Source organism: Ambystoma mexicanum, chromosome 3q (genome assembly GCF_040938575.1).
Source record: "Ambystoma mexicanum isolate Mex_15411 chromosome 3q, UKY_AmexF1_1, whole genome shotgun sequence".
Lineage (NCBI taxonomy): Eukaryota > Metazoa > Chordata > Amphibia > Caudata > Ambystomatidae > Ambystoma > Ambystoma mexicanum.
This window is the reverse complement of record NC_090926.1, coordinates 1,286,281,256-1,286,296,718: the sequence shown is the minus strand read 5'-3', so window position 1 is coordinate 1,286,296,718 and position 15,463 is coordinate 1,286,281,256.

Sequence of the window (15,463 nt, the reverse complement as noted above, 5' to 3'; positions counted from 1 at the left end):
CTCACCTCTGCTGCAGAGACAGCACTGGGAGCTGCACTGTCACTGGGGTCAGAGAGCCCTCACCTCTGCTTCAGACACAGCACTGGGAGCTGCCCTGTCGCTGGGGTCAGAGAGCTCTCACCTCTGATTCAGAGACAGCAATGGGAGCTTCCCTTCATTGGGGTCATAGACCCCCCCACCTCTGCTTCAGAGACAGAACTGGGAGCTGCCCTGTCACTGGGGTCAGAGACCCCCCTCACCTCTACTTCAGAGACAGCACTGAGAGCTGCCCTGTCACTGGGGTCATAGACCCCCCACCTCTGCTTCAGAGACAGCACTGGGGGCTGCCCTGTCACTGGGGACAGAGGGCCCTCGCCTCTACTTCAGAGACAGCGCTGGGAGCTGTCCTGTCACTGGGGTCCGATACCCCTCACCTCTGCTTCAGAGACAGCACTGGGAGCTGCCCTGCCGCTGGGGTCAGAGAACCCTCATCTCTGCTTTATAGACAGCACTGTGAGCTGACTGTCACTGGGGTCAGAGAGCCCCCACCTCTGCTTCAGAGACAGCACTGGGAGCTGCCCTGTCACTGGGGTTAGAGGCGCCCGTCACCTCTGCTGCAGAGAGAGCACTGGGAGCTGCCCTGTCACTGGGGTTAGAGGCCCCCCTCACATCTGCTGCAGAGACAGCACTGGGAGCTGCCCTGTCACTGGAGTTAGAGACCCCCCTCACCTCTGCTTCAGAGACAGCACTGGGAGCTGCCCTGTCACTGGGGTTAGAGACCCACCTCACCTATGCTGCAGAGACAGCACTGAGAGCTGCCCTGGCACTGTGGTTAGAGACCCCCCTCACCTCTGCTTCAGAGACAGCACTGGGAGCTGCCCTGTCACTGGGGTTAGAGACCCCCCACCTCTGCTTCAGAGACAGCACTGGGAGCTGACCTGTTACTGGGGTCATCGAGCCCTCACCTCTGATGCAGAGACAGCTCTGGGAGCTTCCCTGTCAACGGGGGTTACAGACCCCCCACCTCTGCTTCAGAGACAGCACTGGGAGCTGCCCTGTCACTGGGGTCTGTAAGCCCTCACCTCTGCTGCAGAGACAGCGCTGGGAGCTTCCCTGTCACTGGGGTTAGAGACCCCCCACCTCTGCTTCAGAGACAGCACTGGGAGCTGCCCTGTCACTGGGGTTAGAGACCCGCCTCACCTCTGCTTCAGAGACAACACTGGGAGCTGCCCTGTCACTGGGGTTAGAGACCCCCTCACCTCTGCTGTAGAGACTGCACTGAGAGCTGCCCTGTCACTGGGGTTAGAGACCCCCCTCACCTCTGCTGTAGAGACAGCACTGGGAGCTGCCCTGTCACTGGTGTTAGAGACCCCCCACCTCTGCTTCAGAGACAGCACTGGGAGCTGACCTGTCACTGGGGTCATCGAGCCCTCACCTCTGCTGCAGAGACAGCTCTGGGAGCTTCCCTGTCAACGGGGGTTACAGACCCCCCACCTCTGCTTCAGAGACAGCACTGGGAGCTGCCCTGTCACTGGGGTCTGAAAGCCCTCACCTCTGCTGCAGAGACAGCACTGGGAGCTTCTCTGTCACTGGGGTTAGAGACCCCCACCTCTGCTTCAGGTACAGCACTGGGAGCTGCCCTGTCACTGGGGTTAGAGACGCCCCTCACCTCTGGTTCAGAGACAGCACTGTGAGCTGCCCTGTCACTGGGGTCAGAAACCCCCCTCACCTCCGCTGTAGAGACTGCACTGAGAGATGCCCTGTCACTGGGGTTAGAGACCCCCCTCACTTCTGCTGTAGAGACAGCACTGGGAGCTGACCTGTCACTGGTGTTAGAGACCCCCCACCTCTGCTTCAGAGACAGCACTGAGAGCTGCACTGTCACTGGGGTTAGAGACCCCCCTCACCTCGGCTGTAGAGACAGCACTGGGAGCTGCCCTGTCACAGGGGTTAGAGACCCCCCACCTCTGCTTCAGAGACAGCACTGGGAGCTGCCCTGTCACTGGGGATAGAGCCCTCACCTTTGCTTCAGAGACAGCACTGGGAGCTGCGCTGTCACTGGGGTTAGAGACCCCTCACCTCTGCTGCAGAGACAGCACTGGGAGCTGCCCTGTCACTGGGGTCAGAGAGCCCTCACCTCTGCTTCAGAGACAGCACTGGGAGCTGCCCTGTCACTGGAGTCCGAGAGCCCTCACCTCTGCTGCAGAGACAGCTCTGGAAGCTGCCCTGTCACTGGGGTCCGAGACCCCTAACCTCTGTTGCAGAGACAGCACTGGGAAGTGCCCTGTCACTGGCGTCAGAGAGCCCTCGCCTCTGCTTCAGACATAGCACTGGGAGATTCCCTTCATTGGGGTCATAGACCCCCCACCTCTGCTTCAGAGACAGCACTGGGAGCTGCCCTGTCACTGGGGTTAGAGACCCCCCTCACCTCTGCTGCAGAGACAGCACTGAGAGCTGCCCTGTCACTGGGGTTAGAGACCCCCCCACCTCTGCTGAAGAGGCAGCACTGGGAGCTGCCCTCCCTCACCTCTGCTGCTAGTGACCCCCCTCAACTCTGCTGCAGAGGCAGCACTGGGAGCTGCCCTGTCACTGGGGTTAGAGGCGCCCGTCACCTCTGCTGCAGAGAGAGCACTGGGAGCTGCCCTGTCACTGGGGTTAGAGGCCCCCCTCACATCTGCTGCAGAGACAGCACTGGGAGCTGCCCTGTCACTGGGGTTAGAGACCCCCCTCACCTCTGCTTCAGAGACAGCACTGGGAGCTGCCCTGTCACTGGGGTTAGAGACCCACCTCACCTATGCTGCAGAGACAGCATTGAGAGCTGCCCTGTCACTGGGATTAGAGACCCCCCTCACCTCTGCTTCAGAGACAGCACTGGGAGCTGCCCTGTCACTGGGGTTAGAGACCCCCCACCTCTGCTTCAGAGACAGCACTGGGAGCTGACCTGTCACTGGGGTCATCGAGCCCTCACCTCTGCTGCAGAGACAGCTCTGGGAGCTTCCCTGTCAACGGGGGTTACAGACCCCCCACCTCTGCTTCAGAGACAGCACTGGGAGCTGCCCTGTCACTGGGGTCTGAAAGCCCTCACCTCTGCTGCAGAGACAGCACTGGGAGCTTCTCTGTCACTGGGGTTAGAGACCCCCACCTCTGCTTCAGGTACAGCACTGGGAGCTGCCCTGTCACTGGGGTTAGAAACCCCCCTCACCTCCGCTGTAGAGACTGCACTGATAGATGCCCTGTCACTGGGGTTAGAGACCCCCCTCACTTCTGCTGTAGAGACAGCACTGGGAGCTGCCCTGTCACTGGTGTTAGAGACCCCCCACCTCTGCTTCAGAGACAACACTGAGAGCTGCACTGTCACTGGGGTTAGAGACCCCCCTCACCTCGGCTGTAGAGACAGCACTGGGAGCTGCCCTGTCACAGGGGTTAGAGGCCCCCCACCTCTGCTTCAGAGACAGCACTGGGAGCTGCCCTGTCACTAGGGATAGAGCCCTCACCTTTGCTTCAGAGACTGCACTGGGAGCTGCGCTGTCACTGGGGTTAGAGACCCCCCACCTCTGCTTCAGAGACAGCACTGGGAGCTGCCCTGTCACTGGGGTCAGAGAGCCCTAACCTCTGCTTCATAGACAGCACTGGGAGTTGCCCTGTCACTGGGGTCCGAGAGCCCTCACCTCTGCTGCAGAGACAGCACTGGGAGCTGTCCTGTCACTGGGGTCCGAGACCCCTCACCTCTGCTTCAAAGACAGCACTGGGAGCTGCCCTGTCACTGGGGTCGGAGACCCCCCTCACTTCTGCTGCAGAGACAACATTGGTAGCTGCCCTGTCACTGGGATCCGAAAGCCATCACCTCTGCTGCAGGGACAGCACTGGAAGCTGCCCTGTCACTGGGGTCCGAGACCCCTCACCTCTGCTGCAGAGACAGCACTGGGAGCTGCCCTGTCACTGGGGTCAGAGAGCCCTCACCTCTGCTTCAGACACAGCACTGGGAGCTGCCCTGTCGCTGTGGTCAGAGAGCTCTCACCTCTGATTCAGAGACAGCACTGGGAGCTGCCCTCTCACTGGGGTCCGATACCCCTCACCTCTGCTTCAGAGACAGCACTGGGAGCTGCCCTGTCGCTGGGGTCAGAGAACCCTCATCTCTGCTTTATAGACAGCACTGGGAGCTGACTGTCACTGGGTTCAGAGAGCCCCCACCTCTGCTTCAGAGACAGCACTGGGAGCTGCCCTGTCACTGGGGTCAGAGAGCCCTCACCTCTGCTTCAGAGACAGCACTGGGAGCTTCCCTTGACTGGGGTCATAGACCCCCCACCTCTGCTTCAGAGACAGCACTGGGGGCTGCCCTGTCACTGGGGTCAGATACCCCTCACCTCTGCTTCAGAGACAGCACTGGGAGCTGCGCTGTCGCTGGGGTCAGAGAACCCTCATCTCTGCTTTATAGACAGCACTGGGAGCTGACTGTCACTGGGGTCAGAGAGCCCCCACCTCTGCTTCAGAGACAGCACTGGGAGCTGCCCTGTCACTGGGGTTAGAGGCGCCCGTCACCTCTGCTGCAGAGAGAGCACTGGGAGCTGCCTTGTCACTGGGGTTAGAGGCCCCCCTCACATCTGCTGCAGAGACAGCACTGGGAGCTGCCCTGTCACTGGAGTTAGAGACCCCCCTCACCTCTGCTTCAGAGACAGCACTGGGAGCTGCCCTGTCACTGGGGTTAGAGACCCACCTCACCTATGCTGCAGAGACAGCACTGAGAGCTGCCCTGGCACTGTGGTTAGAGACCCCCCTCACCTCTGCTTCAGAGACAGCACTGGGAGCTGCCCTGTCACTGGGGTTAGAGACCCCCCACCTCTGCTTCAGAGACAGCACTGGGAGCTGACCTGTCACTGGGGTCATCGAGCCCTCACCTCTGCTGCAGAGACAGCTCTGGGAGCTTCCCTGTCAACAGGGGTTACAGACCCCCCACCTCTGCTTCAGAGACAGCACTGGGAGCTGCCCTGTCACTGGGGTCCGTAAGCCCTCACCTCTGCTGCAGAGACAGCGCTGGGAGCTTCCCTGTCACTGGGGTTAGAGACCCCCCACCTCTGCTTCAGAGACAGCACTGGGAGCTGCCCTGTCACTGGGGTTAGAGACCCCCCTCACCTCTGCTTCAGAGACAACATTGGGAGCTGCCCTGTCACTGGGGTTAGAGACCCCCCTCACCTCTGCTGTAGAGACTGCACTGAGAGCTGCCCTGTCACTGGGGTTAGAGACCCCCCTCACCTCTGCTGTAGAGACAGCACTGGGAGCTGCCCTGTCACTGGTGTTAGAGACCCCCCACCTCTGCTTCAGAGACAGCACTGAGAGCTGCCCTGTCACTGGGGTTAGAGACCCCCCTCACCTCTGCTGTAGAGACAGCACTGGGAGCTGCCCTGTCACTGGGGTTAGGGACCCCCCACCTCTGCTTGAGAGACAGCACTGGGAGCTGCCCTGTCACTGGGGTCATAGAGCCCTCACCTTTGCTTCAGAGACAGCACTGGGAGCTGCGCTCTCACTGGGGTTAGAGACCCCCCACCTCTGCTTCAGAGACAGCACTGGGAGCTACCCTGTCACTGGGGTCAGAGAGCCCTAACCTCTGCTTCATAGACAGCACTGGGAGTTGCCCTGTCACTGGGGTCCGAGAGCCCTCACCCCTGCTGCAGAGACAGCACTGGGAGCTGTCCTGTCACTGGGGTCCGAGACCCCTCACCTCTGCTGCAGAGAAGGCACTGGGAGCTGCCCTGTCACTGGGGTCAGAGACCCCTCACCTCTGCTTCAAAGACAGCACTGGGATCTGCCCTGTCACTGGGGTCAGAGACCCCCCTCACTTCTGCTGCAGAGACAACATTGGTAGCTGCCCTGTCACTGGGGTCTGAAAGCCATCACCTCTGCTGCAGAGACAGCACTGGAAGCTGGTCTGTCACTGGGGTCTGAGACCCCTCACCTCTGCTGCAGAGACAGCACTGGGAGCTGCCCTGTCGCTGGGGTCAGAGAGCCCTCACCTCTGCTTCAAAGACAGCACTGGGAGCTGCCCTGTCACTGGGGTCAGAGACCCCCCTCACCTCTGCTGCAGAGACAACATTGGTAGCTGCCCTGTCACTGGGGTCCGAAAGCCATCACCTCTGTTGCAGCGACAGCACTGGAAGCTGCCCTGTCACTGGGGTCCGAGACCCCTCACCTCTGCTGCAGAGACAGCACTGGAAGCTGCCCTGTCGCTGGGGTCAGAGAGCCCTCACCTCTGATTCAGAGACAGCAATGGGAGCTTCCCTTCATTGGGGTCATAGACCCCCCACCTCTGCTTCAGAGACAGCACTGGGGGCTGCCCTGTCACTGGGGACAGAGGGCCCTCGCCTCTGCTTCAGAGACAGCACTGGGAGCTGCCCTGTCGCTGGGGTCAGAGAACCCTCATCTCTGCTTTATAGACAGCACTGGGAGCTGACTGTCACTGGGGTCAGAGAGCCCCCACATCTGCTTCAGAGACAGCACTGGGAACTTCCCTGTCACTGGGGTCAGAGACTCTCACCTCTGCTTCAGAGACAGCACTGGGAGCTGCCCTGTCACTGCGGTCAGAGAGCCCTCACCTCTGCTGCAGGGACAGTGCTGGGAGCTGTCCTGTCACTGGGGTCCGATACCCCTCACCTCTGCTTCAGAGACAGCACTGGGAGCTGCCCTGTCGCTGGGGTCAGAGAACCCTCATCTCTGCTTTATAGACAGCACTGGGAGCTGACTGTCACTGGGTTCAGAGAGCCCCCACCTCTGCTTCAGAGACAGCACTGGGAGCTGCCCTGTCACTGGGGTCAGAGACTCTCACCTCTGCTTCAGAGACAGCACTGGGAGCTGCCCTCTCACTGGGGTCCGATACCCCTCCACTCTGCTTCAGAGACAGCACTGGGAGCTGCCCTGTCGCTGGGGTCAGAGAACCCTCATCTCTGCTTTATAGACAGCACTGGGAGCTGACTGTCACTGGGGTCAGAGAGCCCCCACCTCTGCTTCAGAGACAGCACTGGGAGCTGCCCTGTCACTGGAGTCAGAGACTCTCACCTCTGCTTCAGAGACAGCACTGGGAGCTGCCCTGTCACTGCGGTCAGAGAGCCCTCACCTCTGCTGCAGAGACAGCACTGGGAGCTGCCCTGTCACTGGGGTCAGAGAACCCTCATCTCTGCTTTATAGACAGCACTGGGAGCTGACTGTCACTGGGTTCAGAGAGCCCCCACCTCTGCTTCAGAGACAGCACTGGGAGATGCCCTGTCACTGGGGTCAGAGACTCTCACCTCTGCTTCCGAGACAGCACTGGGAGCTGCCCTCTCACTGGGGTCCGATACCCCTCGCCTCTGCTTCAGAGACAGCAATGGGAGAGGCCCTGTCGCTGGGGTCAGAGAGCACTCACCTCTGATTCAGAGACAGCACTGGGAGATTCCCTTCATTGGGGTCATAGACCCCCCCACCTCTGCTGCAGAGACAACATTGGTAGCTGCCCTGTCACTGGGGTCCGAAAGCCATCTCCTCTGCTGCAGAGACAGCACTGGAAGCTGCCCTGTCACTGGGGTCCGAGACCCCTCACCTCTGCTGCAGAGACAGCACTGGAAGCTGCCCTGTCACTGGGGTCAGAGAGCCCTCACCTCTGCTTCAGACACAGCACTGGGAGCTGCCCTGTCGCTGGGGTCAGAGAGCCTTCACCTCTGATTCAGAGACAGCAATGGGAGCTTCCCTTCATTGGGGTCATAGACCCCCCACCTCTGCTTCAGAGACAGCACTGGGGGCTGCCCTGTCACTGGGGACAGAGGGCCCTCGCCTCTGCTTCAGAGACAGCACTGGGAGTTGCCCTGTCACTGGGGTCAGATACCCCTCCCCTCTGCTTCAGAGACAGCACTGGGAGCTACCCTCCCTCACCTCTGCTGCTATTGACCCCCCTCACCTCTGCTGCATAGGCAGCACTGGGAGCTGCCCTGTCACTGGGGTTAGAGGCGCCCGTCACCTCTGCTGCAGAGAGAGCACTGGGAGCTGCCCTGTCACTGGGGTCGGAGACCCCCCTCACTTCTGCTGCAGAGACAACAACGGTAGCTGCCCTGTCACTGGGACCAGAAAGCCATCACCTCTGCTGCAGAGACAGCACTGGAAGCTGCCCTGTCACTGGGGTCAGAGACCCCTCACCTCTGCTGCAGAGACAGCACTGGGAGCTGCACTGTCACTGGGGTCAGAGAGCCCTCACCTCTGCTTCAGACACAGCACTGGGAGCTGCCCTGTCGCTGGGGTCAGAGAGCTCTCACCTCTGATTCAGAGACAGCAATGGGAGCTTCCCTTCATTGGGGTCATAGACCCCCCCACCTCTGCTTCAGAGACAGAACTGGGAGCTGCCCTGTCACTGGGGTCAGAGAGCCCCCTCACCTCTACTTCAGAGACAGCACTGAGAGCTGCCCTGTCACTGGGGTCATAGACCCCCCACCTCTGCTTCAGAGACAGCACTGGGGGCTGCCCTGTCACTGGGGACAGAGGGCCCTCGCCTCTACTTCAGAGACAGCGCTGGGAGCTGTCCTGTCACTGGGGTCCGATACCCCTCACCTCTGCTTCAGAGACAGCACTGGGAGCTGCCCTGCCGCTGGGGTCAGAGAACCCTCATCTCTGCTTTATAGACAGCACTGTGAGCTGACTGTCACTGGGGTCAGAGAGCCCCCACCTCTGCTTCAGAGACAGCACTGGGAGCTGCCCTGTCACTGGGGTTAGAGGCGCCCGTCACCTCTGCTGCAGAGAGAGCACTGGGAGCTGCCCTGTCACTGGGGTTAGAGGCCCCCCTCACATCTGCTGCAGAGACAGCACTGGGAGCTGCCCTGTCACTGGAGTTAGAGACCCCCCTCACCTCTGCTTCAGAGACAGCACTGGGAGCTGCCCTGTCACTGGGGTTAGAGACCCACCTCACCTATGCTGCAGAGACAGCACTGAGAGCTGCCCTGGCACTGTGGTTAGAGACCCCCCTCACCTCTGCTTCAGAGACAGCACTGGGAGCTGCCCTGTCACTGGGGTTAGAGACCCCCCACCTCTGCTTCAGAGACAGCACTGGGAGCTGACCTGTTACTGGGGTCATCGAGCCCTCACCTCTGATGCAGAGACAGCTCTGGGAGCTTCCCTGTCAACGGGGGTTACAGACCCCCCACCTCTGCTTCAGAGACAGCACTGGGAGCTGCCCTGTCACTGGGGTCTGTAAGCCCTCACCTCTGCTGCAGAGACAGCGCTGGGAGCTTCCCTGTCACTGGGGTTAGAGACCCCCCACCTCTGCTTCAGAGACAGCACTGGGAGCTGCCCTGTCACTGGGGTTAGAGACCCGCCTCACCTCTGCTTCAGAGACAACACTGGGAGCTGCCCTGTCACTGGGGTTAGAGACCCCCTCACCTCTGCTGTAGAGACTGCACTGAGAGCTGCCCTGTCACTGGGGTTAGAGACCCCCCTCACCTCTGCTGTAGAGACAGCACTGGGAGCTGCCCTGTCACTGGTGTTAGAGACCCCCCACCTCTGCTTCAGAGACAGCACTGGGAGCTGACCTGTCACTGGGGTCATCGAGCCCTCACCTCTGCTGCAGAGACAGCTCTGGGAGCTTCCCTGTCAACGGGGGTTACAGACCCCCCACCTCTGCTTCAGAGACAGCACTGGGAGCTGCCCTGTCACTGGGGTCTGAAAGCCCTCACCTCTGCTGCAGAGACAGCACTGGGAGCTTCTCTGTCACTGGGGTTAGAGACCCCCACCTCTGCTTCAGGTACAGCACTGGGAGCTGCCCTGTCACTGGGGTTAGAGACGCCCCTCACCTCTGGTTCAGAGACAGCACTGTGAGCTGCCCTGTCACTGGGGTCAGAAACCCCCCTCACCTCCGCTGTAGAGACTGCACTGAGAGATGCCCTGTCACTGGGGTTAGAGACCCCCCTCACTTCTGCTGTAGAGACAGCACTGGGAGCTGACCTGTCACTGGTGTTAGAGACCCCCCACCTCTGCTTCAGAGACAGCACTGAGAGCTGCACTGTCACTGGGGTTAGAGACCCCCCTCACCTCGGCTGTAGAGACAGCACTGGGAGCTGCCCTGTCACAGGGGTTAGAGACCCCCCACCTCTGCTTCAGAGACAGCACTGGGAGCTGCCCTGTCACTGGGGATAGAGCCCTCACCTTTGCTTCAGAGACAGCACTGGGAGCTGCGCTGTCACTGGGGTTAGAGACCCCTCACCTCTGCTGCAGAGACAGCACTGGGAGCTGCCCTGTCACTGGGGTCAGAGAGCCCTCACCTCTGCTTCAGAGACAGCACTGGGAGCTGCCCTGTCACTGGAGTCCGAGAGCCCTCACCTCTGCTGCAGAGACAGCTCTGGAAGCTGCCCTGTCACTGGGGTCCGAGACCCCTAACCTCTGTTGCAGAGACAGCACTGGGAAGTGCCCTGTCACTGGCGTCAGAGAGCCCTCGCCTCTGCTTCAGACATAGCACTGGGAGATTCCCTTCATTGGGGTCATAGACCCCCCACCTCTGCTTCAGAGACAGCACTGGGAGCTGCCCTGTCACTGGGGTTAGAGACCCCCCTCACCTCTGCTGCAGAGACAGCACTGAGAGCTGCCCTGTCACTGGGGTTAGAGACCCCCCCACCTCTGCTGAAGAGGCAGCACTGGGAGCTGCCCTCCCTCACCTCTGCTGCTAGTGACCCCCCTCAACTCTGCTGCAGAGGCAGCACTGGGAGCTGCCCTGTCACTGGGGTTAGAGGCGCCCGTCACCTCTGCTGCAGAGAGAGCACTGGGAGCTGCCCTGTCACTGGGGTTAGAGGCCCCCCTCACATCTGCTGCAGAGACAGCACTGGGAGCTGCCCTGTCACTGGGGTTAGAGACCCCCCTCACCTCTGCTTCAGAGACAGCACTGGGAGCTGCCCTGTCACTGGGGTTAGAGACCCACCTCACCTATGCTGCAGAGACAGCATTGAGAGCTGCCCTGTCACTGGGATTAGAGACCCCCCTCACCTCTGCTTCAGAGACAGCACTGGGAGCTGCCCTGTCACTGGGGTTAGAGACCCCCCACCTCTGCTTCAGAGACAGCACTGGGAGCTGACCTGTCACTGGGGTCATCGAGCCCTCACCTCTGCTGCAGAGACAGCTCTGGGAGCTTCCCTGTCAACGGGGGTTACAGACCCCCCACCTCTGCTTCAGAGACAGCACTGGGAGCTGCCCTGTCACTGGGGTCTGAAAGCCCTCACCTCTGCTGCAGAGACAGCACTGGGAGCTTCTCTGTCACTGGGGTTAGAGACCCCCACCTCTGCTTCAGGTACAGCACTGGGAGCTGCCCTGTCACTGGGGTTAGAAACCCCCCTCACCTCCGCTGTAGAGACTGCACTGATAGATGCCCTGTCACTGGGGTTAGAGACCCCCCTCACTTCTGCTGTAGAGACAGCACTGGGAGCTGCCCTGTCACTGGTGTTAGAGACCCCCCACCTCTGCTTCAGAGACAACACTGAGAGCTGCACTGTCACTGGGGTTAGAGACCCCCCTCACCTCGGCTGTAGAGACAGCACTGGGAGCTGCCCTGTCACAGGGGTTAGAGGCCCCCCACCTCTGCTTCAGAGACAGCACTGGGAGCTGCCCTGTCACTAGGGATAGAGCCCTCACCTTTGCTTCAGAGACTGCACTGGGAGCTGCGCTGTCACTGGGGTTAGAGACCCCCCACCTCTGCTTCAGAGACAGCACTGGGAGCTGCCCTGTCACTGGGGTCAGAGAGCCCTAACCTCTGCTTCATAGACAGCACTGGGAGTTGCCCTGTCACTGGGGTCCGAGAGCCCTCACCTCTGCTGCAGAGACAGCACTGGGAGCTGTCCTGTCACTGGGGTCCGAGACCCCTCACCTCTGCTTCAAAGACAGCACTGGGAGCTGCCCTGTCACTGGGGTCGGAGACCCCCCTCACTTCTGCTGCAGAGACAACATTGGTAGCTGCCCTGTCACTGGGATCCGAAAGCCATCACCTCTGCTGCAGGGACAGCACTGGAAGCTGCCCTGTCACTGGGGTCCGAGACCCCTCACCTCTGCTGCAGAGACAGCACTGGGAGCTGCCCTGTCACTGGGGTCAGAGAGCCCTCACCTCTGCTTCAGACACAGCACTGGGAGCTGCCCTGTCGCTGTGGTCAGAGAGCTCTCACCTCTGATTCAGAGACAGCACTGGGAGCTGCCCTCTCACTGGGGTCCGATACCCCTCACCTCTGCTTCAGAGACAGCACTGGGAGCTGCCCTGTCGCTGGGGTCAGAGAACCCTCATCTCTGCTTTATAGACAGCACTGGGAGCAGACTGTCACTGGGTTCAGAGAGCCCCCACCTCTGCTTCAGAGACAGCACTGGGAGCTGCCCTGTCACTGGGGTCAGAGAGCCCTCACCTCTGCTTCAGAGACAGCACTGGGAGCTTCCCTTGACTGGGGTCATAGACCCCCCACCTCTGCTTCAGAGACAGCACTGGGGGCTGCCCTGTCACTGGGGTCAGATACCCCTCACCTCTGCTTCAGAGACAGCACTGGGAGCTGCGCTGTCGCTGGGGTCAGAGAACCCTCATCTCTGCTTTATAGACAGCACTGGGAGCTGACTGTCACTGGGGTCAGAGAGCCCCCACCTCTGCTTCAGAGACAGCACTGGGAGCTGCCCTGTCACTGGGGTCAGAGACTCTCACCTCTGCTTCAGAGACAGCACTGGGAGCTGCCCTGTCACTGGGGTCAGAGAGCCCTCACCTCTGCTGCAGGGACAGCGCTGGGAGCGGTCCTGTCACTGGGGTCCGAGACCCCTCACCTCTGCTGCAGGGACAGCACTGGGAGCTGCCCTGTCACTGGACTCCGAGAGCCCTCACCTCTGCTGCATAGACAGCTCTGGAAGCTGCCCTGTCACTGGGGTCTGAGACCCCTCGCCTCTGTTGCAGAGACAGCACTTGGAGGTGCCCTGTCGCTGGGGTCAGCGAGCCCTCACCTCTGATTCAGAGACAGCACTGGGAGCTTCCCTTTATTGGGGTCATATACCCCCCACCTCTGCTTCAGAGACAGCACTGGGAGCTGCCCTGTCACTGGGGTCAGAGACCCCCCTCACCTCTGCTGCAGAGACAGCACTGGGGGCTGCCCTGTCACTGAGGACAGAGGCCCTCGCCTCTGCTTCAGAGACAGCACTGGGAGTTGCCCTGTCACTGGGGTCAGATACCCCTCACCTCTGCTACAGAGCCAGCACTGGGAGCTGCCCTGTCACTGGGGTCAGTGAGCCCTCACCTCTGCTTCAGAGACAGCACTGGGAGCTGCCCTGTCGCTGTGGTCAGAGAACCCTCACCTCTGCTACAGAGACAGCACTGGGAGCTGCCCTGTCAATGGGGTCGGTGAGCCCCCACCTCTGCTTCAGAGACAGCACTGGGAGCTGCCCTGTCACTGGGGTCAGAGACCCTCACCTCTGCTGCAGAGACAGCACTGGGAGCTGCCCTGACACTGGGGCCAGAGAGCCCACACCTCTGCTTAAGAGACAGCACTGGGAGCTGCCCTGTCACTGGGGTCAGAGAGCCCTTACCTCTGCTGCAGGGACAGTGCTGGGAGCTGTCCTGTCACTGGGGTCCGAGACCCCTCACCTCTGCTGCAGAGACAGCACTGGGAGCTGCCCTGTCACTGGGGTCAGAGAGCCCTCACCTCTGCTTCAGAGACAGCACTGGGAGCTGCCCTGTCACTGGAGTCCGAGAGCCCTCACCTCTGCTGCAGAGACAGCTCTGGAAGCTGCCCTGTCACTGGGGTCCGAGACCCCTAACCTCTGTTGCAGAGACAGCACTGGGAGCTGCCCTGTCACTGGGGTTAGAGACCCCCCACCTCTGCTTCAGAGACAGCACTGGGAGCTGACCTGTCACTGGGGTCATCGAGCCCTCACCTCTGCTGCAGAGACAGCTCTGGGAGCTTCCCTGTCAACGGGGGTTACAGACCCCCCACCTCTGCTTCAGAGACAGCACTGGGAGCTGCCCTGTCACTGGGGTCTGAAAGCCCTCACCTCTGCTGCAGAGACAGCACTGGGAGCTTCTCTGTCACTGGGGTTAGAGACCCCCACCTCTGCTTCAGGTACAGCACTGGGAGCTGCCCTGTCACTGGGGTTAGAAACCCCCCTCACCTCCGCTGTAGAGACTGCACTGATAGATGCCCTGTCACTGGGGTTAGAGACCCCCCTCACTTCTGCTGTAGAGACAGCACTGGGAGCTGCCCTGTCACTGGTGTTAGAGACCCCCCACCTCTGCTTCAGAGACAACACTGAGAGCCACACTGTCACTGGGGTTAGAGACCCCCCTCACCTCGGCTGTAGAGACAGCACTGGGAGCTGCCCTGTCACAGGGGTTAGAGGCCCCCCACCTCTGCTTCAGAGACAGCACTGGGAGCTGCCCTGTCACTAGGGATAGAGCCCTCACCTTTGCTTCAGAGACAGCACTGGGAGCTGCGCTGTCACTGGGGTTAGAGACCCCCCACCTCTGCTTCAGAGACAGCACTGGGAGCTGCCCTGTCACTGGGGTCAGAGAGCCCTAACCTCTGCTTCATAGACAGCACTGGGAGTTGCCCTGTCACTGGGGTCCGAGAGCCCTCACCTCTGCTGCAGAGACAGCACTGGGAGCTGTCCTGTCACTGGGGTCCGAGACCCCTCACCTCTGCTTCAAAGACAGCACTGGGAGCTGCCCTGTCACTGGGGTCGGAGACCCCCCTCACTTCTGCTGCAGAGACAACATTGGTAGCTGCCCTGTCACTGGGATCCGAAAGCCATCACCTCTGCTGCAGGGACAGCACTGGAAGCTGCCCTGTCACTGGGGTCAGAGACCCCTCACCTCTGCTGCAGAGACAGCACTGGGAGCTGCCCTGTCACTGGGGTCAGAGAGCCCTCACCTCTGCTTCAGACACAGCACTGGGAGCTGCCCTGTCGCTGTGGTCAGAGAGCTCTCACCTCTGATTCAGAGACAGCAATGGGAGCTTCCCTTCATTGGGGTCATAGACCCCCCCACCTCTGCTTCAGAGACAGAACTGGGAGCTAGCTGCCCTGTCACTGGGGTCAGAGACCCCCCTCACCTCTACTTCAGAGACAGCACTGAGAGCTGCCCTGTCACTGGGGTCATAGACCCCCCACCTCTGCTTCAGAGACAGCACTGGGGGCTGCCCTGTCACTGGGGACAGAGGGCCCTCGCCTCTGCTTCAGAGACAGCGCTGGGAGCTGTCCTGTCACTGGGGTCCGATACCCCTCACCTCTGCTTCAGAGACAGCACTGGGAACTGCCCTGTCGCTGGGGTCAGAGAACCCTCATCTCTGCTTTATAGACAGCACTGTGAGCTGACTGTCACTGGGGTCAGAGAGCCCCCACCTCTGCTTCAGAGACAGCACTGGGAGCTGCCCTGTCACTGGGGTTAGAGGCGCCCGTCACCTCTGCTGCAGAGAGAGCACTGGGAGCTGCCTTGTCACTGGGGTTAGAGGCCCCCCTCACATCTGCTGCAGAGACAGCA